We start from the raw sequence: 26,302 nt of genomic DNA on the forward strand, positions 1-26,302 counted from the left end.
AAATAAGACAAGCCTTATATTGTTTGAAATCTGGGAACGTCCTTAAAAAACCCTTTTCGTTTTATCAATTTTGGCTATAAAAAAAGTCGTCAACCACTAGTGTAAAGTCTGGAAAATCAAGGAATACTGAAAAACACGTTTTTTCAGTTGGCTTTCCAGGCTTGTCACTTCCAAGCCAAATCCCAAAGCAAACCCGAACCAAAATATGGAGGGAAAAATATATGTATTAAAATTGGATATCTGATTTTTGAAAAATATTTTTTAGTAAATTGGGCATAACTTTTGCGTTTTATATCGAAATTTTGATTTTTTACAAGCGTTGGAAAGGTAATTAAGAGCTCTATGATATGGAATAGGTATATTTTCAATTATTTGTTTTAAAAAATAATTATAATTCATTTAAATTCATCCTTCATTTTTAAAACATAAAAAACTCATGACTTTTTCATATGATTTCCCTATTGCATGAATTTTTGTAACAATCATCTCAAAATAAACTAAATAAGTAATTAATTAATAATAGAAAATTTATAAATTTTATTGAGTTCGATAAATTTTGATAAACCATGTTATCTATGTTTGTTCCTTTCTCCACCTCTCTCTCCTAAACCTATCACTCCACCTATTTGTTTCTTCCTCCCTCTCTTTTGTCCATATTTATACATTTCTCTCTCGACCTATATCTCTAACTATCAATGAATACCTCATTAAATCTCTCAAGCTCTACAAGGTTCTTATATTTCTACCTCTTCATAATTTCCTCCTCTATGTCATTCTCTCTTCCCTAAGATCTAGACTAGTCTCTCTGCATTTCGTTCTCATCTCTAGCAACAAAATTTAGAGCGGACAAGGAGGGGCGTAGGGAAGTATCAAAAAAAGGAGAGGGGGAGAGAGGTGAGAAGAAGAGATTAATTGGGGAGAAGAGAGAGTAAGAGAGAGAGAGCTATAGGTAATTAGGTGGAAGGTAAAAAGAGAGAGGGAGGGGGTGATTGGGGTGAAGAGAGAATGACAGGGAGAGTTTGAGATTATTAGGGGGTAGGAGGAGAGGGGGAGAGGGGAAAGTATCAACAAAGAGAGAAGAGAGATGGGGATAGAGGTGAAGAGAGACATAAAGAGTAATTAGGGGGTGGGTAGAGAGGGAGAGGGAAGTATCTATAAACCCATAGGAGGAGAGAGGTGATTAAGGGTAATTGAGGAAAAGAAATAATGTGAGAGGGAATATGGTGTCCTAAAGGGTCATATGGTGTCTCATGAACCTTTAGGACATCATATGACACCTTAGGACACCGTATGATGTTGTTATAAGTCTTATGGTGTCCTTGGGGGTCATATGGTGTCCTTGGGGGTCATATGGTGTTCTATGAGCCTTTAGGACACCATATAGTGTCATTAGGGGTTGTATGGTGTGTTAAGGGGTCATATGGTATCCTATGACCCCTTAGGACACCATATGACCCCTTAGGTATTGTTAGGGGTCATATTGTGTCTGAAAGGGTCATATGGTGTCGTTGGGGGTTGTATGGTGTGCTAAGGGGTCATATTGTGTCCTAAGGGGTCACAAGACATCGTATGACCCCTTAGACACCATATAATCCATTAGGTTTTGTTAGGGCTCATACTATGTCCTAAGAGGTCATATGGTGTCCCATGACCCTTTAGGACACCATATGACCCCTTAGGACATCATATGGTGTCATTATGGGTCTTATGGTGTCCTAAGGGGTCATATGGTGTTCTATAACCCCTTAGGACACCATATGACCCCTTAGGACATTATATGAACCCTTAGGATACCATACGATACCTTGGGACACCATATGGTGTCACAAGGAGTCGTATGGTGTCCGAAGGGGTCACATGGTGTCCTATGAACCCTTAGGACACTATATGACCCATTAGGTGTCATCAGGGGTCTTATTGTGTCCTAATGGGTCATATGGTGTCGTATGACCCCTTAGGACACCATATGCTTAGAGACTATATGGGGCTATGGGTCGTATGGTGTCCTATGACACCTTAGGACATCATATGACCCCTTAAGATACCATTTGGTGTTGTTATGTGTCGTAGGGTGTCCTATGACCCCTTAGGTGTCATTAGGGTTTATTCTATGTCCTAAGGGGCTGTATTGTGTCCTAAGGGGTCATACGGTGTCTTATGACCCCTTAGGACACTATATGACATCGTTAGGGGTTATATTATGTCCTAAGGGGTCATATGTGTCTTATGACCCCTTAGGACACCACATGGTGTTGTTATGAGTCGTATGGTGTTCAAAGGGGTCATATGGTATTCTATGACCCCTTAGGACACCATTTCTATGTTGTTATGGGTCATATGGTCTCCTAAGGGGTCATATGGTGTGCTATGACCCCTTAGGACACCATATGGTTTCATTATGCATCGTATGGTTTCCTAAGGGGCCATATGGTGTTATATGACCCCTTAGGACACCATATGGTGTCATTAAGGGTTGTATGGTGTGCTAAGGGGTCATATGGTTTCTTATGACACTTTATAACACCATATGACCCCTTAGGTATCGTTAGGCATCATTTTGTGTTGTTAGGGGTCATATGATGTCCTATGACCCCTTAGGACACAATATGACCCCTTAGGTGTTGTTAGGGGTAATATTGTGTCCTAAAGATTCCTAGGACGTAATATAACCTCTCAGGACACCATATGACCCCTTAGATATCGTTAGGGGTCATATTGTGTCCTAAATATTGTGTCCTAAGGGGTCATATGGTGTCTCATGACACCATATGACCCCTTAGGAAACTATATCACGTTGTTATGGGTCTTCTTGTGTTCTAAGGGGTCATATGGTGTTCTAAGGGGTCATATGGTGTCCTAAGGGGTCATATGGTGTCTCATGACACCATATGACCCCTTAGGACACTATATCACGTTGTTATGGGTCATATGGTGTTCTAAGGGGTCATATGGTGTTCTAAGGGGTCATATGGTTTTATATGACCCCTTAGGATACCAAATGATGCTTTAGGACACCATATGGTGTCATAAAGGGTCATATGGTGTTCTAAGGGGTCATATGGTCTTCTATGAGGTCATATGGTTTTGTATGACTCCTTAAGACACTATATAACATTGTTGGGGGTCATATTATGTCCTAAGGGGTCATATTGTGTCTTATGACCCCTTAGGACACCACATGGTGTCGTTATGGGTTGTATGGTGTTCTAAGGGGTCATATGGTGTTCTATGACCCTCTAGGACATTATATTATGTTGTTATGGGTCGTATGGTCTCCAAAGGAGTCATATAGTGACCTATGACCCCTTAGGACACCATATGGTGTCATTATACATTGTATGGTGTCCTAAGGGGTCATATGGTGTTATATGACCCCTTAGGACACCATATGATCCCTTAGACACCATATGGTGCCGTTAGGGGTCGTATAGAGTGCTAAGGGGCCATATGGTGTCCTATGATTCCTTAGGACATAATATGACCCCTTAGGTGTTTTTAGGGGTCATATTATGTCCTAACGGGTTATATGGTGTCTTACAACCCCTTAGGACACCATATGGTGTCGTTAGGGGTTGTATGGTGCGCTAAGGGATCATATTTTGTTCTAAAGGTTTCTAGGACATCATATAACCTCTTAGGACACCATATGAACCCTTAGGTATCGTTAGGGGTCATATTGTGTCCTAAGGAGTCATATGGTGTCTCATGACACCATATGACCCCTTAGAACACCATATCATGTGGTTATGGGTCTTCTTGTGTTCTAAGGGGTCATATGGTGTTATATGACCCATTAGGATACCATATGACTCCTTAGGAAACCATATGGTGTTGTAAAGGGTGGTATGGTGTTGCAAGGGGTCGTATGGTGTCCTAAGGGGTCATATGGTGTCATATGACCCCTTAGGACACTATATGATGTTGTTAGGGGTCATATTATGTCCTAAGGGGTAATATTGTGTCTTATGACCCCTTAATACACCATATGGTGTCATTATGGGTCGTATGTGTTCTAAGGGGTCATATGGTATTCTATTACCCTCTAAGACACCATATTATGTTGTTATGGGTTGTATAGTCCTCTAAGAGGTCATATGGTGTCCTATGATCCCTTAGGGCACCATATAGTGTCATTATGCATCGTATGGTGTCCTAAGAGGTCATATGGTGTTCTATGACCCCTTAGGACAACATATGACTCCTTAGGACACCATATGGTGTCATTAGGGGTCATATGGTGTGCTAAGGGGTCAAATGGTGTCCTATGACCCCTTAAGACACCACATGGTGTCGTTATGGGTCGTATGGTGTTCTAAGGGGTCATATGGTGTTCTATGACCCTCTAAGACACCATACTATGTTGATATGGGTTGTATGGTCCTCTTAGGGGTCATATGGTGTCCTGTGACCCCTTAGGACACCATATAGTGTCATTATGCATCATATGGTGTCCTAAGGGGTCATATGGTGTTTTATGACCCCTTAGGACACCATATGACTCCTTAGGACACCATATGGTGTCATTAGGGGTCATATGGTGTGCTAAGGGGTCAAATGGTGTCCTATGACCCCTTAGATCACCATATGACCCCTTAGGTATTGTTAGGTGTCATTTTGTGTCGTTAGGGGTCATATGGTGTCCTATGACCCCTTAGGACACAATATGACCACTTAAGACACCATATAGTGTCATTAGGGGTCATATGGTGTCCTGTGACCCCTTACGACACAATATGACCCATTAGGTGTTGTTAGGGGTCATATTGTGTCCTAACGGGTCATATGGTGTCCTGCGACCCCTTAGGACACCATATGGTGTCGTTAGGGGTTGTATGGTGTGCTAAGGGGTCATATTGTGTTTTAATGGTTCCTGGGACATCATATAACCCTTTAGGACACCATATGACCCCTTCGGTATCGTTAGGGGTCATATTGTGTCCTAAGGGGTCATATGGTGTCTCCTGACACCATATGACCCCTTAGGACACCATATCATGTTGTTATGGGTATTCTTGTGTTATAAGGGGTCATATGGTGTTTTATGACCCCTTAGGATATGATATGACCCTTTAGGTGTTGTTAGGGGTCATATTGTGTCCTAACGGGTTATATGGTGCCCGACGACCCCTTAAGACACCATATGGTGTCATTAGGGGTTGCATGGTGTGCTAAGGGGTCATATTGTGTCCTAAAGGTTCCTAGGACATCATATAACCCCTTAGGACACCATATGACCCCTTAGGTATCGTTAGGGGTCATATTGTTTCCTAAGGGGTCATATGGTGTCTCATGACACCATATGACCCCTTAGGACACCATGTCGTGTCATTATGGGTCGTCTTATGTTCTAAGGGGTCATATGGTGTTATACGACCCCTTAGGATACCATATGACCCCTTAGGACACCATATGGTGTTGTAAAGGGTGGTATGATGTCGTATAGTGTCCTAAGGGGTCATATGGTGTCTTATGACCCATTGGGATACTATATGATGTCGTTAAGGGTCATATTATGTCCTAAGGGGTAATATTGTGTCTTATGACCCCTTAAGACACTAGATGGCATCGTTGTGGGTTGTATGGTGTTCTAAGGGGTCATATGGTGTTCTATGACCCTATAGGACACCATATTATGTTGTTATGGGTCATATGGTCTCCTAAGGGGTCATATGGTGTCCTATGACCACTTAGGACACCATATAGTATCAGTATGCATCGTATAGTGTTCTAAGGGGTAATATGGTGTTCTATGACCCCTTAGGATACCATATGGTGTCATTAGGGGTTGTATGGTGTGCTAAGGGGTCATAGGACACCATATGACCCCTTAGGTATTGTTAGGTGTCATTTTGTGTCGTTACAGGTCATATGGTCTCCTATGAACCCTTAGGACACAATATGACCCCTTAAGACACCATATAGTGTCGTTAGGGGTAATATGGTGTCCTATGACCCCTTAGGTATTGTTAGGGGTCATATTGTGTCCTAACAGGTCATATGGTGTCCTACGACCCCTTAGGACACCATATGGTGTCATTAGGGGTTGTATGGTGTGCTAAGGGGTCATATTATGTCCTAGAAGTTCCTAGGACATCATATAACCCCTTAGGACACCATATGACCCCTTAGGTGTCATTAGGGGTCATATGGTTCCTCCTGACACCATATGACCCCTAAGGACACCATATCATGTCGTTATGGGTCTTTTTGTGTTATAAGGGGTCATATGGTGTTATATGACCCCTCAGGACACCATATGGTGTCATAAGGGATTGTATGGTGTTATAAGGGGTCATATGGTGTCCTATGACCCCTTATGACACTATATGACCCCTTAGGTGTCGTCATGGGTTGTATTGTGTCCTAATTGGTCATATGAGATTCTTTGACCCCTTAAGACACCATATGACCCCTTGGGACACTATATGGTACTATGGGTCATATGGTGTCCTAAGGGGTCATATGATGTCCTATGATCCATTAGGACACAATATGACCCTTTAGGATGCCACATTGTGTCATTAGGGGTTGTATGGTGTCCTAAGGGGTCATTTGGTGTCTTATGACCCCTTAGGACTCCATATGGTGTCATTAGGGGTCTTATTATGTTTAAGGGGTCATATGGTGTTTTATGACCCCTTATGACACCATATGACCCCTTAGGGTGTCGTTAGGGGTCATATTGTGTCCTAAGGGGTCATATGATATTTTATGACCCCTTACGACACGATATAACCCCTTAGGAGACCATATATACTAATTTTAAAATAAGGAGAGATATAAAGGTGAAGAGAGATGAAGAACTAAAGAGAGGGAAAAGAACTAAAGGACAAGGACATAAATAGAGATATAGATATTAAGGAGTATGAAGTGAGAGGGAGAAAAACTAAAGGACAAGGATGGATAGAGAGAGGTAGACATATCTAGATATTGAAAAGGAGAGAGTGAGATAGAGATAAAAATGAAGATGAAGGGAGAGGGAGGTGAATAGATATAGAGAAAGAGAGAGGTAAAGACAAAGATAAATATATGAAGAGATGGAGAAAAATGGATAGAGAGGGTTAAAGAGAGAGATAAAAAAGGAAGAGATAAAGAGATATAAAGGAAGAGAAATATCGATAGATAGAGATATATAGATAGTGCAAGAGAGTGGGAAAGAGAGATAGAGATTATAGATAGGGATAGATAGAGAAGGAGAGAGAAAAAGAGGAAGATATAGAGATATATATAGGCACTATAGAGAAGGATGTGGGGAGAGAGCAAAATATATATACAGATGGAGTAAATAAAGAGATAAAAGTAGAGAAAGGGAAAGATACTTCAAGAGGGCAATAGAGAAAGAGACAGAGAAGTAGATTAATCATGTACAGAGGAATATATATAAAGATAGAGGAACATATAAAAAGAGAGATTGATTGGGAAAGAGATGGAGATAAAGATAGATATGGATAGAACGTGATAGAGAGAGTAAGACAAATGGAGGGAGATATGGAGTGAATAAGTGAGATCTAGAGATAATGAGATATAAATATACATGAAGATAGATCTATAGGGATATAAAGAGAGAGGGAACAAGATAGGGAGAGAAAGGAGGTGATCGAGACAAGTAATATATAAGTATAGGTAGGATAAGGTAAAGGAGGGAGATAAATAGAGAGAAGAGAGATTATTAAAGAGAAATATAGAAATAAGGAGCGACAATGATGGAGTGGGAGAGGGACAGATATGAATAGAAAGATGGAGATATATGCAGAGATACATGTAACTTGGGAATTTATTTATCTACATGGAATGAGAAAATAAGTGAAATAAGTAGAGAAGAAAGATATATATAAAATATATTATATAAGTATAGATAGACAAGTGATAGATAAAGGAGGTGATAGGGAAAAAAATGAGACTTTGTATGCAAAATTTGTGAGTATTTAAAGTTTTAAAATTGAAGTAGTAACTTCAAATGATTATAATTAATTTTTGATCTATAATTTAATAAAAATACCTCGTCCATTTGATAGGTGTATGAATTAACTTTCCAACGCCTGTAAAAAATCAAAATTTCGATAAGAAACGCAAAAGTTATGGCCATTTTACTAAACTATATTTTTTATGTTGATAAAATCGAATATCTGATTTAATCAGATATCCGATTTGAAAAGTATGATATCACAATAGTGACATCACAATCGGTGTAGCATAGGAAATTAGGAATCATCACAAAAAAGTAAAAATTAATCATTAGCTCAATCACAAAAGCAAATTGCAATGATCTATCCTAAACACATTCAATAGAGACATAAAGATAAAACATTCAAAAAGATTATGCAAACGAGATGTAAATCCAAATGTTTCCTTCACGCGGCTCCATTGTTCTTCTTTCTTCTCCAAATAGTTTTGTTGTAGATCTCACCTTCAATTGCATAAACCTAATTGTGAAAGCAAGATTGACATTGACACAAGAATACTCGAAGCGTGATTTGACAAAATGATTTAGAAATTCGGTAGTCTGATTAGGGATTTGATTGAAGAAATTCATCCAATTTATAGACAAATTGGAGAGATGAACAAATTAGCATGATAGTGATTCGAATGGAAATTCAAATCAAGAATAGCAAAATTATGACATGTCTATGACAAATTGCTATGCAAGGATTTATGACAAATTTCTATGTCAAGAATTTATGACAATTTATGACAAATTTCTATGTCATTCCCATGAATTTAGGAGAGAAATAGGAGAGAATTGAAATTAGGAATTAAGAAATTTAGAAAATTAGGAAATAGGAGGAATTAAGAAGTTGATGAAAATTAGAAATTAGGTAAATTAATTAATAATTTGTCATTTATTAATTAATTCACAAAGAGGAATAATTAGCCAATTAAATGAACATTTAATTGTGACAAGAAGACCTAGGATAAATAAATAAATTATTTAATCCTAGAGGAAGAAATGACACACAAGGTTAAATGATTAAATCACAAAACCCTAGAAGATAAATTAGCAATGCGAGAATGACAATTAGGTCTTGATTGAAGATAATTGATATCGATCACGATTCTGATTAAATGATTTGATTGATAAATACACCAATTGACAAGGAACAATGACTAATTGATCCAAATTGACATAATTGAGACAGACAACAATTGATAGCGAAATGATCGCAAAATGACAAATTTGACAAAAGGACAAGGATCGTCGACAAAATAGATTGCAAGACGACAAGATTGAAAATGACCACGATCAATGACAAATCGATCGCAAAATGACAATATCGAACATGACAACGACCGATGACAAATCGATCGCAAAACGACAAGATTGAAAATGATAAAGATTGATGACAAATTGATAAGATCAATAAGAGGACAAAACCCTAATTAGGATTGACGATGTCCAAAATGATGACAAATTAGCACGCACATTGATGCGACGGGATAAAATTGATCAAAATCATGACTGGATAGTTTTGTCGACAAGACCAAATTCGAAAGCGAGACAAATGAAGAATGTAGAAGAATGACTCGATGTTCGCAAATGATAAAAACCAAGTGCGTGACATAGGAGAAATGTTAATGCAACGCAAAAACCTAAAATGAGGCAATGCGCAAATGTTAAAGTATGACTCCGCAAGCGTTGACCATTTTTAGGTGTCTACAATCGGATATCCGATATTATCGGATATTTGATATTATTAGATATTTGATTTAGTTTGGTATTACGAAACCAATTCAAATTTTGCCCGACCCAAACAAAAAGTCAAAGCAGATTTTGGCGTGTTTGGAAAGGTTGAAAACGCATTTTTTTCTCCATTGCCACTTTTTGGCCCCCCTTGATCTTGCACATACCCTCCCACAATATGGTGTTAATGCTCACACCAATCCTCTCCTCCTCTAACTACCACCAGATAGATGCGAACCCCTCAAGACGCATGATAGTGCATCTCGCCTTGGTGTTGCTACCATATGGATACATGGTGAAACATCGATCTAAACTAATGAACCAGGTCTCTGCCTCGAGACCGGTACCTTTACCATCAAAGAAAGGAGGATTGGACCTCATCAAGTCCCTCACATGACCCATGGTAGCTGGATCCTGGTCCACTAGGACCTCTCTCCTTCTAGGAGATCTCTCTCTCTCTCTCTCTCTCTCTCTCTCTCTCTCTCTCTCTCTCTCTCTATCTATCTAGAACCTATTGATACGACTCCTCAACCTGAGCATGGAGGGGCTAATCAACCTCAGGCATGGGGCCTAGTCTAGCTAGAACCTCCTAAAACATCTGTCACAACTCTTCCCTTTTGAGAACCTGCTATCCTGAATGTTGTTCCTCCTGATGAACAAACTGATCCAGATCCACACTCACATGAGTGGGTGGTGGTAAAGGACTATGGCAGTCAGAACCTCGACCCTGTCCCCCACCTCTGCCTCTATTGCAGCCACCAACATGGCCACTAACCTTGGCTCTCCTAGCCATGACCTAACACTGCACAAGAGAAAAAGATTCAGATCTATGACAAGGATAAAACAAGGAAATCACAACCATGAAGACCTAATCAAAAGGTCTAGTTGAATGGGCTCACTACAAACCCAGAGTACCCAATGTTGAAACATGGGCTCTGATACCAAATGTAATGCCCCGTCGGGAACCCCAAAGGAATAACCACATCTAAGGATGAAATATTTTTTTTTTAAAAGTATAAATCATATTAAGTGCACTAATTACTACCAAAGCACTATAATAACACAAGCAGAAGACTTACACCAAAATTCCTTAAAGGGTTACCAACGAAGAATAAAACTAAAAGTTAAATTCCATAATTACAATTAATCCAATTAACCATCAATTACTCAAAGAACATAATAAGCCATATGCAATATAGATACACCATTGAAATACTGAAAGAATATAATATAATTTCTCTTCAATAAAATATTTACACTAATCATATAGAAAGCTGATAAATAACAACCAAAACTTAGGATTACATTGATCTTCCAATACATGGCTCTCAATACATTTAGAGTTACAACTTAACGAAATTATAAGGTTACATAAATTCATGGATACAATGACCACATAGGTCTCCAAAGAATAAAAATCTCCAACATGAGATAGAGCATGAGTCACGAACCATAGGAACACCCACGAAGCCAATCCTCGCATGAAGGTATGAACAAGAACATCCAATGGGAAGTGGCACTACCACCCGACCATGTGATCCCAAACAGGAATAAACCCACCATGCTAGGAGATAGCAGAGGACCCTCAAGGAAGAAAAAGCATGACATGGTCAATAGAATAATATGACTCCACAATATTTCAGGTGACTCAACATCACAATACTCAAGTGACTCGACATCATAATACACAAGTGACCCTAAAGAGAGAGTGTCATTTCATAGCTTATGATGGTTACCATGGTAGGCCTCCATATGTCCCGGCCCCCATCTTGGGTTATCCTGGTAACCTTTCCCAAACCTCTGGTTCCAACTAAGTCTCATGTGGACCCTACCTGCCCTTTGTGAATATGAGGTGGTTGGTTTTCCATTCCAGGCCTTCCCACTACATCTTGAGCCTATACAAGCACTCAACCATGCATGGGGTACAATATCTTATAAAATGTTACTATCTACCCACTTATTAATCAAATTATTAGATTATCACTTATTAAATGACTTTTGAGGGGTTATCCTACCATCCACTTTGGGTGTGGCCCCCACTCAAAATCCACTCTCTCAAAGGACACTAAGCAAACATGATCACTCCACGAGGACCTGATGGCGAAGTAGATAGCCATAACACCACTATACAAATACAAGTGGTCAAAACAAGGAGATACTGACTCTTGGTTAACCATAAACAAATAGACTACATGGTTAAGACAATGAGGTCATCATACATCACTTGATCAAAGATACCAAATATGCCACAATAAGATGACTGAACCACATACGAGAAATAAATACAAATAATACTCTTTGTAAGGAAAGCTAGTTTCACTAAGTCCGCACTCAGACAATCTTTGAGAAAACAACATCATAAACACTTGCAAATATCATTGATTGAAAATTCAATAAAAACACCCTTTATTTAATGCATCACTCAGATACGACATTCATCTCAATATAATTTCCAATTCAATATTCCAACAAGAATAAAATCCATATTAAATATCCAACCGAATAAAATATGAATTAATCACAAACATTTAATCCATTTCAAAAAACACATCCAAATTTATCAATTTGAATTAAAATCCCAAGCCTTGATTTTAAATATTTAATTCTATTAAATTAATATGAAAACCAACCTATAAAAATTAAATACAACTAGAATTAAAACTTGATATAATAACAAACTTTAAATTTCAAAGCATTGAATAAAATAAATTAACGATACATTTAAAATTGTGTTGCGAAGGGTAAAAGGTACGCGAGGGGCCAAAGCCTACCCATGGTAGTGCTTCTACTGAAGGCGGTAGACACTACCCATCAGTAGCAGGCACTATTGTCGGTAGAAAGCACTACCAATTGGTAGTGCTACTACCATGTAGCAGCCCTACCGACTGGTAGTGCTACTACCCGCGGGTAGCAAGACACTATCGTCCCATGTGGTGGGGATTAGCCCACCACGTGAGAAAGGGTTATACTAATAAAATAAATTTCCTATTTCTTAAACTATAAAATAAACTTAAATTAACCCCTGTCATTACACGAGGAACACACACATAGTGCAAGAATCCAAAATGAGAAAGGATATTTGCCAATAAGGTAAATGGTGAATAATAACACACAAGAGCCCCAATTATAAGAATATTGGGAAACATAAGAAGAATTTTAAAAGATAGGAGAAGGATTATAATAAATTCTTCACTTCCATTGCACAGGAAGACTTCCTTGCATCTTGCAAGAGGCAAATAACCAATTTTTGCTCCCCAAATCTTGGGCAAATAGATACTAGAAAACACACAACAAACTAAATCTAATTCTTTCTATTCCAAATAGAAGAAATAATTCAAGAACTTGATTTTCAGGAACAAATAAAAAACAACAAATAGAAAGATGAAACATTTCTTTCCCGTATGCAAACATTTGATATGAATTCAACAAAATCATCAATAACAGACACTCTTTCTTTCATTTCAATCATTCAATCAAGAATTTACAAAGAGGTTTACATTTTTCAACACATAGGAAGCAACTAAAACATTCAAAATTAAATTGTAAAACAAGAAGAGATTTTCCAACCTTCAAGCAAACTAGGAAGCAAATTGATGGAAGAATCCCAATTTTGCAAACCAAATCCAACTCCAACTCTTCTTCCAAAATAGTTTTCCAAATTTCTCATTCAAAATTATGCCTCTCCTCTCTCGTGAACTCCCAAGAATATATGGGAAAAATATATTTCAACCTAAACTTTCTAGGTTAAAAGTTTTCCAACCAATCAGATTAAATTATTTTAAAAAGTAAAGGCAATCAAATTTACCCTTTTTCCAAAAATAATTTCTTTTCCAATAAAATAAAATACAAAAGTCAAATGGAAAGGTAAAAGGAAAAATCTTTTATTTTTTATTTCATTTCTATTTTCATAATACTTTCTTTCAACATAATCATTCCACATTTAAATGGCAAGACAAATACTTATTTCTTTTCACAATAAAATAAGCCATTTAACCATTTAATTATAGCAAAACATTAATTTAATTAAATCAATAGACTCAAGAGAATAATAATTAACTATTTATGCCAACACAAAATAGCATCATTCACTCAATTAAATAACTATTTAAATAAACAGAAACAGGCAAAACAAGGAATGCTCAAATGATGACTCACAAGATGAAACACTAAAGCACTCTGACTCGCATACCGATCAACTGGGGAAAAACAACTGACTGAAAACACTCACACAAGTGTAATTGAGAGTCAAGCTAGGGTCCAACAACTATCTCCTCCACTCCCATTAGACATATAAGGCACGCTCAAACCTATGAAACTAGGTGGAGTCGATACCCCGTACCTACCTAGTACTAGTACCTGCAATGTCCTACACCAAAGAACCACACGTTCATATAGACAAATATATATAAATAGACATGACATGCACACTAATGAAGGATAATTGTGACGTTTCCTATCTCACCGGAGTGAGTGAAGGAAAATCATCCCCTCACATCCCATACACTTGCAAACATGCAACATATAAATAACACATTGCACATATGAGGCAAAAGTGTCAGTCCATGATAATGATCCATAAAAATAACATTAATCATAAGTACTGAGATACTGCATGAAAGCATACACCACAAATCCAGATAAAGCATGAATTAACATCGCATAAAGTCTGAATCAATATACAATAATATTCCGCTGAACAATCAACTGAAGTCAAACATAGATACAAAAAGAGTCTGATCAAGGAGGGGTACTACAATAGTCTACTACAAAATGTACAACCAAAAGAAAAAATATCTCTCCTATGCCTTAGTAGTTCCATTAGAGGGTAAGATAACCTTATACTTTACCTTGAGATTAGCCAAAGTCACATCAAAAGTAGACTTTGTTGAGGTAAGAATCTAATTTTGGCATTCAAATTGAATTTTTAAGTCCTCAACTACATCAATATTATCCAACACTTTCTTTTTATTCTCTATCTACTTTGCGTCTCCTAAAATACTTGACAAAGAATGCAATATCAAGTCTACTATTTGTCTTATCATATAAAATTTCTTCTTAACTTGTTCCCTCTTCTCTTGCAGAAAAGATAGTTGTAAATGACATTTCTCTACTTGAGCTCTAGTGGAACCATCCTTATCTTTTTCCAAATCATAAGCATCGGTCAATTGAAAGATCTCTAACTCAATTGAGTCAATCTAACTTTCGATGCTCATTGTCTAGTCTCACCACCACAAACAAAATCGATATAATATTGTAGCTTCATCAACACCATCCTTGAATTTATTTATGTTATGTTTCAATGTATTGTGTGCATTAGCACACCAATCAAACACTTTTTCATTCTCATGTCATTAGACTTTCTTAGGGATTCTTGATTTACTTTCTTCTCAACATGAGATGTATGATCCTTGAAGGAATCCATTAGTATTTTCAACTTTTGTTTTGGAGATAAGGATGAATCAATGTCTACCTTTGGTAAGCCTCTTGTATAACCTTCATTGCATCATCAATTAAACTTGATTTTTTTACATGTGCCTCCAGTAATTCCCAAGTAACATTTCTTAATAAAATTAATTGATATTTCTTCATAAGTACCAAACCTTTCTACATTAGGATCCTTAGGCTTATTGACAAAAATGTCATCATACGCCACCCACTTAGGTCCAGATACCTCATACTGCAACTTTGAAATCTATGAAGTCCTAGGCTCAACAACCTCCATATAACAGTTATCCTTGTCAACCATGAATGCAATTACTTCCTAGTATCTTTCCACTACATGTCTTGATATCTTGTACCTTCTTAAAGGTTTTAAGGAAACCTTAATAAGTCACATCACTAGCCTTCCGATCTGGAAAGCTATGTATATGTTCTCTAATTTGTGAACTTACTGATACATCTTTCCTCCAAACAATATTCTTAACCCTAGGAAATTATTTCATGAAATATAGCACTAAACAAATAATTAAGGACCCATACCGAAATTGATACTTTATTTCCTTTGTCTTATGAAAATTCTCTACCATTTTTTGTCTTATAATCTCACAAAGATTGAAATATTTACCCTCTTTCACCATCCGATATGCAGTATGTATGGCAGTTATAGAGGCAGAACCCTCTTTGTTAGTGAAATAAATTTTATAGGCAATGCCCATAGAGGGATACCGAGCTCCCAAATCAACAATGTCAACTATTGTGAATTCCCTTTTATCAAACTTGGATCTATTTAATCTTGTAACCTCATCATTCTTAACTAACTTCAATACTAGTACCTCTCTAGTGGAGCATAGACATGTCATTTCCCTTATAGATTCTTTGGTAATAATGTAAGATTGATGCAACTAGACGAGTTTCTCATGAATGTGACTCAAAACAATCTAGATTATCTATTCTTCATAAAAGATTGAGAGACACTTCCAAGCATCCAATTTATTTTCTTCCACGCTAGCATTTCTAGTTCCAACATAAATTAATCATCCAACAAAATGCTTCTCGCCGAAATCTTTCATTCTTGTATGATTGTACTCATCCAAGTGAGCATGGATGTATATAAAACATCATTGGTGTGAATTACAATGATAGGCACATAAGAAAATGCATCAATAGTGAAATTTGCAGTAGATTTATTTGGTCATTTTTTAAATATAGGTTTTTGTTTGTCCACAACATCTATAACCCTAGGAGTAGACATTTTCAACTTTTGAACTTAGGATTTGCAGAAAATATTGAAAATACCTAGAAATTCAATGGCTACGGTTTTCACACGGATGCACCTACAAATTTTATTTTCTCCATATCTCCTCAATCTTTCTTGAATGCTTTGAATGAGGTAAAAAATGACCAAGTGTTGCATAAATACTTATCATGTCTATCACATTAGATGTTCTTTAGGTTATAGCAACTATTAACCCTTCTATCATATCAACAAGATATAAAACACCCAATAAATCTCTACAAAGAGATAATTTTCTCCAAAAATTTGACCAAATGAGTCATTATCACTATACCATCATCTCGACACCATCTTTGATCAATATGTTGAAGATTTTAACATCTATGCTTTAGAGGGGGTCCGAAAAGTCTACAAATATAGATCCCCCTTAACCAATTCTATATCCTTTAATTTTTGGAAGAACCATCTACACCATCTTGAGGTATAGATCCATCCTTCACATCATTGTCTTTCTTTTCCTCTGACTTCTTGACCAATGCCTTTTCCATATTCCTCTTTTCCCATTCTATGTCAATCTTCTTCTATGGAGAAAAATATCTTACATTCTTTCCCTTGCAGAACCTAGAAATATGTCCTTGTTTATTGTAGTTATAACATGTATACCATGTAATGCCATGCTACGGAGCATTTTCACTACTTATCATACTGGATCTATAGTCAACAACCTTCTAGCCAAACTTGTTGCATGTGTAACAATAGCCATTGAAATATTGAGCATTCCTAGCATTGTCCATATCCATGAAACCATTCCTAATCAGTCTATTTGTGTATTCATTAGATTTATGACCAAATTTGTTACAATTATAACACTAACCAATAAATGGTTGAGGCCTTAGAAGCCTAGACGAGTTCATGCTCATTTTACTCCTACATTTAGCAATTTTATGTCCAATCTTATTGAAAGAAAACAATTGCCATTAAAATATTGAGAATACATAGTTTGAGAATTTTGATTATGAACTGACCTTCTAAAGTTCTTCCTCTTGTTTCAGGCTTGACTAAAATTGTTTACATCTCCTTTTGTCTTCTTGGACACATCTTGAGCCTTTTCTTTGCCTTTCATGTCATTAGTCATAGATCTATATCCCTTTTCAAAACTAAGGCCACCATTGTTATTTTATGGTTTCTGATAATTGAGCATTTGAACAAGTAGGTCACTACCACATTTGAGTTTCAAACCTTTCTCTATCTTTACTTTTTCATCCTCCAATTATTTTCTCAAAGCAACAATCTCTTCCTCAATCTTGATGCATTCAATAGTTTTATCATGAAGATTTGTCTCCAAACAATCAACAACTTTCTTTCCTTCTTCAACTTGAATTTTTAGATTTATTATATCATTTTCTTTCTTCTTGAGTTTATTATTGCAATATCTTCTTCCTTCATTCTCATTTTTCAGTTTGACAATTTCATCCTCTGCCATTTTAAGTTTGTCTTTGCATTCCTTGCTTTTTGCAACTTGAGTTTTCAATCTGATAATCATCCTTTCTACCTTATTTAACTTGGTTTTGTATTCTTCACATTCATCCTTTGCAACATATAAATCATGTAAAGTAGTATGATATCCATTTCTAGATCTACTTCACAATCAACAAGATCAATATCCCATCCTTCAAGTTCTATTGATTATAAGTCTTCTTCTAGAAGAATCTCCCTATTCAACATCACTCCAAATCCTCCACGTTCAAATGCAAGATCTACCTCAATTGTTAGATGGATGCCTTAAAAACCTTACTTTGATACCAATTTTTGAACACACCCAAATGTTGAGAGGGGGGTTAAATCAACATTAACTAAAACTTAGCCATTCATTAACCTTTTAACCATTAAATCAAATCTGCAGAAGTAAAGAACAAGGACAAAACATTCACCACACAAGAACGCCAATATTTTATGTGGAAAAAACAAGGAGGGAAAAACCATGATGATGATCAAATCACACCATATGAATATATATTACAATGCTTTTATTTTGCACACTACCAAGGAAGCTCACTACTCCTTGAATAGACTTGTAGGTTAAGGCTCACTACCCTAGGGAAAGGTACAAAAAATTAACAAGCTAAAGATCACTTCTCTAGAGAAAGATACAATGGGATTACAATAAGAAACATAATAAGAATTATTGTAGCAGAAGAATTTGACATATGCTCATAGTGCAGTCCTCTTTACAATAGCCCAGTTACTCTATCACATAGATTTCACACACTTCATAATAATCTAATATATCACTAAAATATTCCATACATACCTTCATAAATGATTTATCCTTCCATATATATTGTCCACAACACCTTAACACATTAATTAGGTCAACTCACATAAGACCTAACAAATAAAACATGTGACCCAACATAGGTTGTGTATCAACCCAAAACTTAACTAAACTCCAAATATATCATAACACATCCTTTAAAGCCAATAAGATAGGTAAGGATGTTGTAATTGAAGGAACATAACCAATCAGCTAAAATATCAACACCACTATCAAAATTGTTTTAACTTTTTGCCTTCACATCACCAAGGAGAAACTAAAATCACCATGTAGATCATCATGGAGGATAGGCAAACCATTAACAAACTTTCTATAAAAATCACTTAATGTAATCAATGATCAAGTGCTTGGCATAGAAGAGTTGATCCACTAAACTGGTAAATATAGTGTAGACCAAATAAATTGTGTGATAAAAAGATAATGAATATTATGCACTAGAGCACCGACACACTTGGAACTCACATCACTGATCCAATATATCATCCTAGTAACAAATCCTTAAAATTTCACCAATCAGACCAATCACCACCAATCAAACCAAACACCACCAATCAGGCCAATCACCACGGAAGAATGAAAAGCATTCTAGTGAGCCAACAAAGATACAATACACTGATAATGTGTGATCTAGAGGGTAGACCCTCATAACTTTCTCTATACAAATGTGAAAATCATGAAAAATAGTAGGAAGACAACTTACATACTTCTTAGCTTAACTCTTGAATGACACACCCAACGCATGCAATGTGGCAAGATGTAGATCAAATTACCAGTTCACAATCATAAGGAATCACATTGTTCAATACTTACAAAAAATTCTTCAACAACTAACTATGAATCTAATCACAACTATCAACCAATTGACTTTTTGAACATATAAATACCAACCAAAGTGATCGAATCTTATAGAAAAGACCTAAATCATGTGTATCAATACATACCATATATCCAAACTAATATATTGTCATTAATACACCTGATGAACTTCCATGCTATCTTCTATGCCTCTAAACAATCTTAACTAACACAGTTGCTCTCAAATATGCCCAACGCACATCATCAAATTAACCAATGACCACAATACATATTCCATCATCTCCTCAATGACAACACATATTGTCAAAGATTAGTTTGTCATCAATGACAACACATATTGCTAACAAATCTTGATTGTAGCAATGTATCATGCCCTAAAAGTTTTATTTAATCACTCTCCTCCAAAATCGGTTACTCTTGACTTGAATCATTTAGAAATTTCCATTGTTTGCAATAAGTTCATCAGTGAACTCAACACTGATTCCTTGTTTGATTACATCATTCCACCTCTCTCTCTCTTGTAAGATCCTCTATGGAAGGGAGTAATGAAGTGGAAGATGAAGATGAGAGAAACGAGTAGGAGAATCAAGAATATCCCCTTAATCTCATTTTCCCTATCTGTAATTTTATTTTTTGGTTAAATCTTCCAAATGGACAATTCAAATTCCAATCATATTTCTTTTGAAGAAGATTTTGGTTAGTTTTTCTCATCATGAGAAGACAAACATGCTCATATCTATTCTCTCTGAAAGTTCATTTAATCACTCTGTCATTCTTAGCATATGTAATAGTGGGAGTTTTCAAGATTTGTCTTTGCTAGTTATTGATTCATGCCTATGGCTCTATCTATATAAATATATATGCCTAGATTTTCTAGTTTATATTTTGTAGCTATCACCTAGTTTAACATCCAGGGTACACATATGGCTCATTTTCTATAACATCAAACTTGGTTGGAATACTCTTTGTAATACTCTTATTATATTATTAATATATATTTGGGGCTTTGCCTCTTTATCCAAAAAAAACTCCTACTCATGTAAATATATTTTTTTTAAATAGAAAAATACTCTTTTGTAGATATATAAGTGTAGTTTTTTAAAATATATCTTTACAATAGTTTAATTATTATTTTTTACTTTTACTAAAATTAGGTTATCAACACCAGAATATAAGGTTGGTTGTCATGTATAAAAAAAAATGCTGAAATCTATTTTAAAATTTTGAAAAAAGAATATGATGCACTAGATGAAAGATCTCATGTCAAGATGGTATAGTTTTTTCTCTTATTTAGATAAATTATTAAGTCAAAAGGCGATGTCGAATGGAAATAGTTTATTTTCAATACACACACATTTGATATTTATTTTAAAAAAATGTATTTATCAAAAAATGGAAAAAAAATTTAAATCTATGAACAAAAATTCCAAGTTATAAATACACAAAAAAATTGAAAGAAAAAATTAAAATTTACTATTTATAGTGTAACATCCCATGTAACTTCATTTTTTAGCATTTTATTAGCAACTAAATTATTGTTTGAATTTTATAAAATATTATATTATAATAATTTTTTAATTTTTCTAAAAACATTAAACAAAAAATACACTAAAAATCACACATTTCGTTAGTTTATATTATTTCAAAATTCAAAACACATATGTCATTTTTATTGATTTAAGTTTACAAAGTTGAACCAATGTTGACCATTTCCTTATAAAAGTGTGGCATAGCTTTGTACATTTAGTGAAACGTTCCAATTAGTTCGGTCTAGTTGGACTATAGACTTCTACAAAACCTTTGTATTTAATTGCTTAATATCCATGTGCAAAAAAATTGAAACAAAATGGTTACCTTTCCTTTATTTTTGGATCAGAATCAATTGGGAATCATTTCCTTGCAACTATGGAAAATTTTCTTGCAAGTGTCATGTAAGAAATTTCAAGTGAACCAAAAGTATTGGTATTAAATTTTAGGTTTAGATAGGAAGTGTTTATGTTGATGTCATCTAGAGGATGATGAAATCATCATCATGTGCACAATTGTTTGGTCAAGCATTGAAAGGAATGATGTCAACATGTTGAGGTGTTAATGTTGTCATTGTATGGTTGTGGGAGATAAAAAAACTTACATTAAAAAGGTTTGATTCCCTTAAAGGTGGAAATTATGCAAGATTTTGGATGAGATCATGGTGATTTCACCTTTCTATGATGTTTAGGAAAATTGAAGTAAACGAGACATTTAAGTCATTTGGCTAAAGAATATGTCTATTATGGGTTCAAATTTTTGTATTATTTTAATTTGGTTAAGGATTGTAACTTCTACAAGGAAAGCTAAGTGAACTAGAAAATTAATGCTTGAAATATGTAGTTTGTATGGAGATCATATCCCTACAAATAATTAAGTTTATAGTATAACCAACTCAATTCCTAATATTTTTAAGTGAATTGCAATTTTAAGGCTTGGAAAGGGTTATTACATTAGCAAAAGGATATCCTAGAATTAAATGTGGGAGATTCTAAGTGAACTTAAAATTTGAACCGATTGGATAGTAAACAACTGCAAGAAGATAAATTTCTTACTTTAAGGAATTTAGCAAAAATTTAAATAGAAAATCATGTTAATGGTTTATGATCATTCATTCATAATGAAATTTTAAACATTGAGAGAATCAAATTTTATTTTTTGGAGATATTAAGGAAATTTCTTCAAACTTCAAGGATACGCAAAAGCCAAAGAAAAAAGAAGGGGTCCTTTTTTTACTAAGAGAAAAATGAGGTGTATTGCGAGGACACACAATAGTCACCTCATGAAATAAAATAAAACCATCCTTTTTGGTTTATTGTAAGAACTCTAAAACATATTTGATTCTAAACACACTAAGGTAAGGTGTAAATATGATGATTTGTGTTCCTTAAAAGGGAATTTTGCACATCATATTGTGCCCATCTTTGTACTTGCAATGATTTATTAAGTTCCATGGGGGTTGTTTACATGGCTTATTATTTACTATCATAACTTTTTATAGTGATTCTCTCTAAAACAACAAATAATCCATGAGATGTTAGCCACACCTTGTTTTTGTACACCATTTTCAATTTTTTGTAAATCAAATTGGACCTAATATTTCTTATACATTACTTTGCGCACTTTTATATCACATTTCAATTTATATTCCAATACATCTCCACTTTTAGTATTATGGGGGGTATAATCATATGGTTATGCTAATGTTTCCTTGGTTTTTCTTTGGAACAATCTATTTATCCAATTTTATTCCTACATACTAGAAAAATATTTTATTTTGTTGTCCATGCATTTTAAACAAATGGATTGATTCTATATAGAAACTCTTGAAATCATATTTATGGAGGGAACCTTTGTTGAATATTATTGGATGCTGACAGGAGGGGTGAATCAACATACACTAAAATTTAATTAGATTTAACCTTTTACTTAATATGTATTCCATCTACCATATGCATGAAAGTAAATAATTGAAACTACAAAAGCAATCACACATGAATAGAAAGATTTTACGTGAAAAACACAACCTGGGAAAAAACCATGGTGAAAACTATCTTACTACATGATAATCAAGTTACAATGTTTAGGATAGAGGCCAAGGAGCTTATTGCCCCTAAGATGGCTTGCAATACTAAGGTGCAAAACCTTAGGGAAAGATACAATAAGGGATTGCAAACATTGAATATCACTTCTTTAGGACAAGATACAAAACTTTTGGTAGAGTTACATCAATAGAATTGAACTACAAAGAACCATATCCACTTTTGGTAGAGTTGTATCAATAGGATTTAACTACAAAGAACCATGTCCACTAAAATATTGATCATAGTGCACTATTCAAAACACCTCAAAAAATTTCTTCATTACTGCTCCACTATATTTCTGAACCTCTATACTACTTCACTTTTGCTTCACACAACATACACAACTTGTCTATTTTTATTTCCACGATGAATCTATCCTTTAGATACCATCTAGAACCTCAACATCATCAATTAGGTTGGCCTAATTAGATGTAACGTACACATATAAAATAGCTGGCCCAAAAAAAATCTCCAATGTATTGCTTGCGGTGTTGATTTGTGGTGCTTGATTATCCACAAGCAAACCATCACTATTTCCTTCCCAACGATAAACAATAGACTCCTATTGCCACCCTCTAGCACACTAGATATATCAATCTGCAATATTATTTCCTTATTCTTCACACTTATTGAATGAGATCACATATCTCATTATATATGCAAAAGGTGACTTATCACCAAGGGTCACCACACTTCATATGTGATCCTACTAATTTAATAACTATATTATTACATAATAATATAGTTATATCATCTCACAATAATAATATAATAATTATATTTTCAATCACAATAATTGTATCATTAATTCAATATAATTATTATAATATCAATAATTATATTATCATAATATTATAATAATATAATTATATTATCACACTAATTATAATATAATTATATTATCTCAACCTTTATGTTATCTATGTCGGCTTGGAGGAATTTGACCATAGCTACAATAACATTAACACTCCCTCTTAGCTAGGGAGGAATCCTTCTTGATATTTATATTTAATGAAGCATTTCTTCATTAGGTCGGTCCAAACAAGGATTTGACTTTAGCTTTAACTTCAACACTCCCATATGTGGAAAGGAAAGATATCACCTCACTATGATATCAACCATCATGACTTCTCCCATGGATGGTGAAGAATAGATATCACCTCGCCATGATATTAACCATCATGGCTTATCCATAGATATCACCTCATATGATATCCACCATTATGGTTTATATATAGATATCTGCTCACATAATATCCACCATTATAGCTTATCCATAGATATCACCTCACATGATATCCACCATTAGGGCTTATCCATAGATATCACCTCACGAGATATCACCCATTATTGTGATATCTTCACCTTGCAATGATGGTAAGATGCACAAGTGTTCATCATTGTGAGATCATCACCTCACAATGATATTCACCATGGCTTATCCAAAGGGTAAACATACAAGTACAAGAAGATAACCACTGACTCTCTCACATGGTGTTGTCATGGCATCACACACATGACATCCACCATGAACAATATCAGAGGGTGGATCCACCATACCTACTTGCAAATGGTGGAACAAGGGCATTCACCTCAAACTTCTCTCACAGAGAAGAGTTCATTAACAAAATCTTCGTGATGATGAGGAACCTGATATCAACTTTCTAACCTCCTCATCCAAGGTTGCCTCTGATGAAATGTCAGGCTCCCTCTGAAGCTGAAATGTTAGGCTCCCTTTAAAGCTGAAATGTCAGGCTCCCTTTGCAGCTGTTATCAACCTTCTTATGCTCCTCAATCAGTCCTAGAAGCATCTCATTTAAATCAAAATCTCTTCAAGTGTTGCATTTAACCACTTTTCAGGTCTGCACATCTGAATTCACTGATGATGTTGACAACCATGTGTCACCAATCCTACTATTGTTTAAGTGGCCAAGCCACTCTTCATCCTTACTGTCCATGTCATACATAACCCGTGAAGTGGCCAAGGACATTTCAACTTCACTTTTCATTTGTACATTGTATTTTGAAGAGGGTCGCACAAAGTGAAATAAATCAAACTTACAATTGTAATCCTCTATCTCACACACTCCTGGTATTTTACTAAATATCATCAAATCCTCCTCACTCTAGCCATTCTGAGAACATCTCACTATCATGGAAGTCCACAAGACCATGTCACGTTCAGGCATTTTGTCAAACACTTCAAAAACATTCTTCATTTGCCCACGATTGACATACAAATCAATAAGGGTGGCTCCCACAAAGACATTTGATTGGTAGTTACTTTTAATAATTTTGAAATATCCAAACCTTTTCTAATTGCTGCAAATATTGTTTGAGAGTTCTTTTATTATAGGAGCCCACAAAACACTTTTGACAAATTTATTCTAATACTAATAAATTTGAATTCCTATTGAAGTCCTCTTTCTTTAATTTTGACATCTATGTGACATCAAAGATCCTCCCACATGGTATTTTATCCTTTATAATCTACTTTCACATTGCAAGATAATTATAAATACTATTGAATTAATATATATTTTCTGAGTTATACTTGAATCCAGTAAAATTATTAAATCTGATTATGTATTTGACATATATATCGGCTGTAACGTCTTCTTAATTCTCCCCTTCCTGACCTTACTCAATCAAATACTTGCACTTATCAACATAATATGTCACTTATTTGAATGATGACAGGAAATAATATATGTTATCTCAGATTATTGGTGGGGTGCTTGTAATTTCACCATGGATACTGTGTCTGATCTAGGATCCATGATCTTTGTACTTTCTTATACCCGATCTCTAGCTTGCCTTCTATGCTTGCTCCAATAATGCTTGTTCATAGTTATTTTCAATAGCATAGGTTCAAACCAAAATCCAAAATTATCTATCCTCATGTTAAGAAGTGTATTCCACACTATCATGTCCATGCCATTATCTTCAAATTTTATCATCTGAGCATGCACCATTTTGCCCTTATCTATGGCTCTTGTGCTTGTACATCTCTGCGGGAGATAAGCATATGTGTATGAATTGACTAGATTGCAGAGCCTTTTCATACAAATTAAATATTCCCATAGCTCATTCGCATTCTCATATTTCTCTTTGATTTATTAATTATCAGTATTATAGTGTTGGGGGGGGTGCATGAATAACACACACAGTGCTTAGAGTATCCAAAC

Source organism: Cryptomeria japonica, chromosome 1 (genome assembly GCF_030272615.1).
Source record: "Cryptomeria japonica chromosome 1, Sugi_1.0, whole genome shotgun sequence".
NCBI classification, from domain to species: domain Eukaryota; kingdom Viridiplantae; phylum Streptophyta; class Pinopsida; order Cupressales; family Cupressaceae; genus Cryptomeria; species Cryptomeria japonica.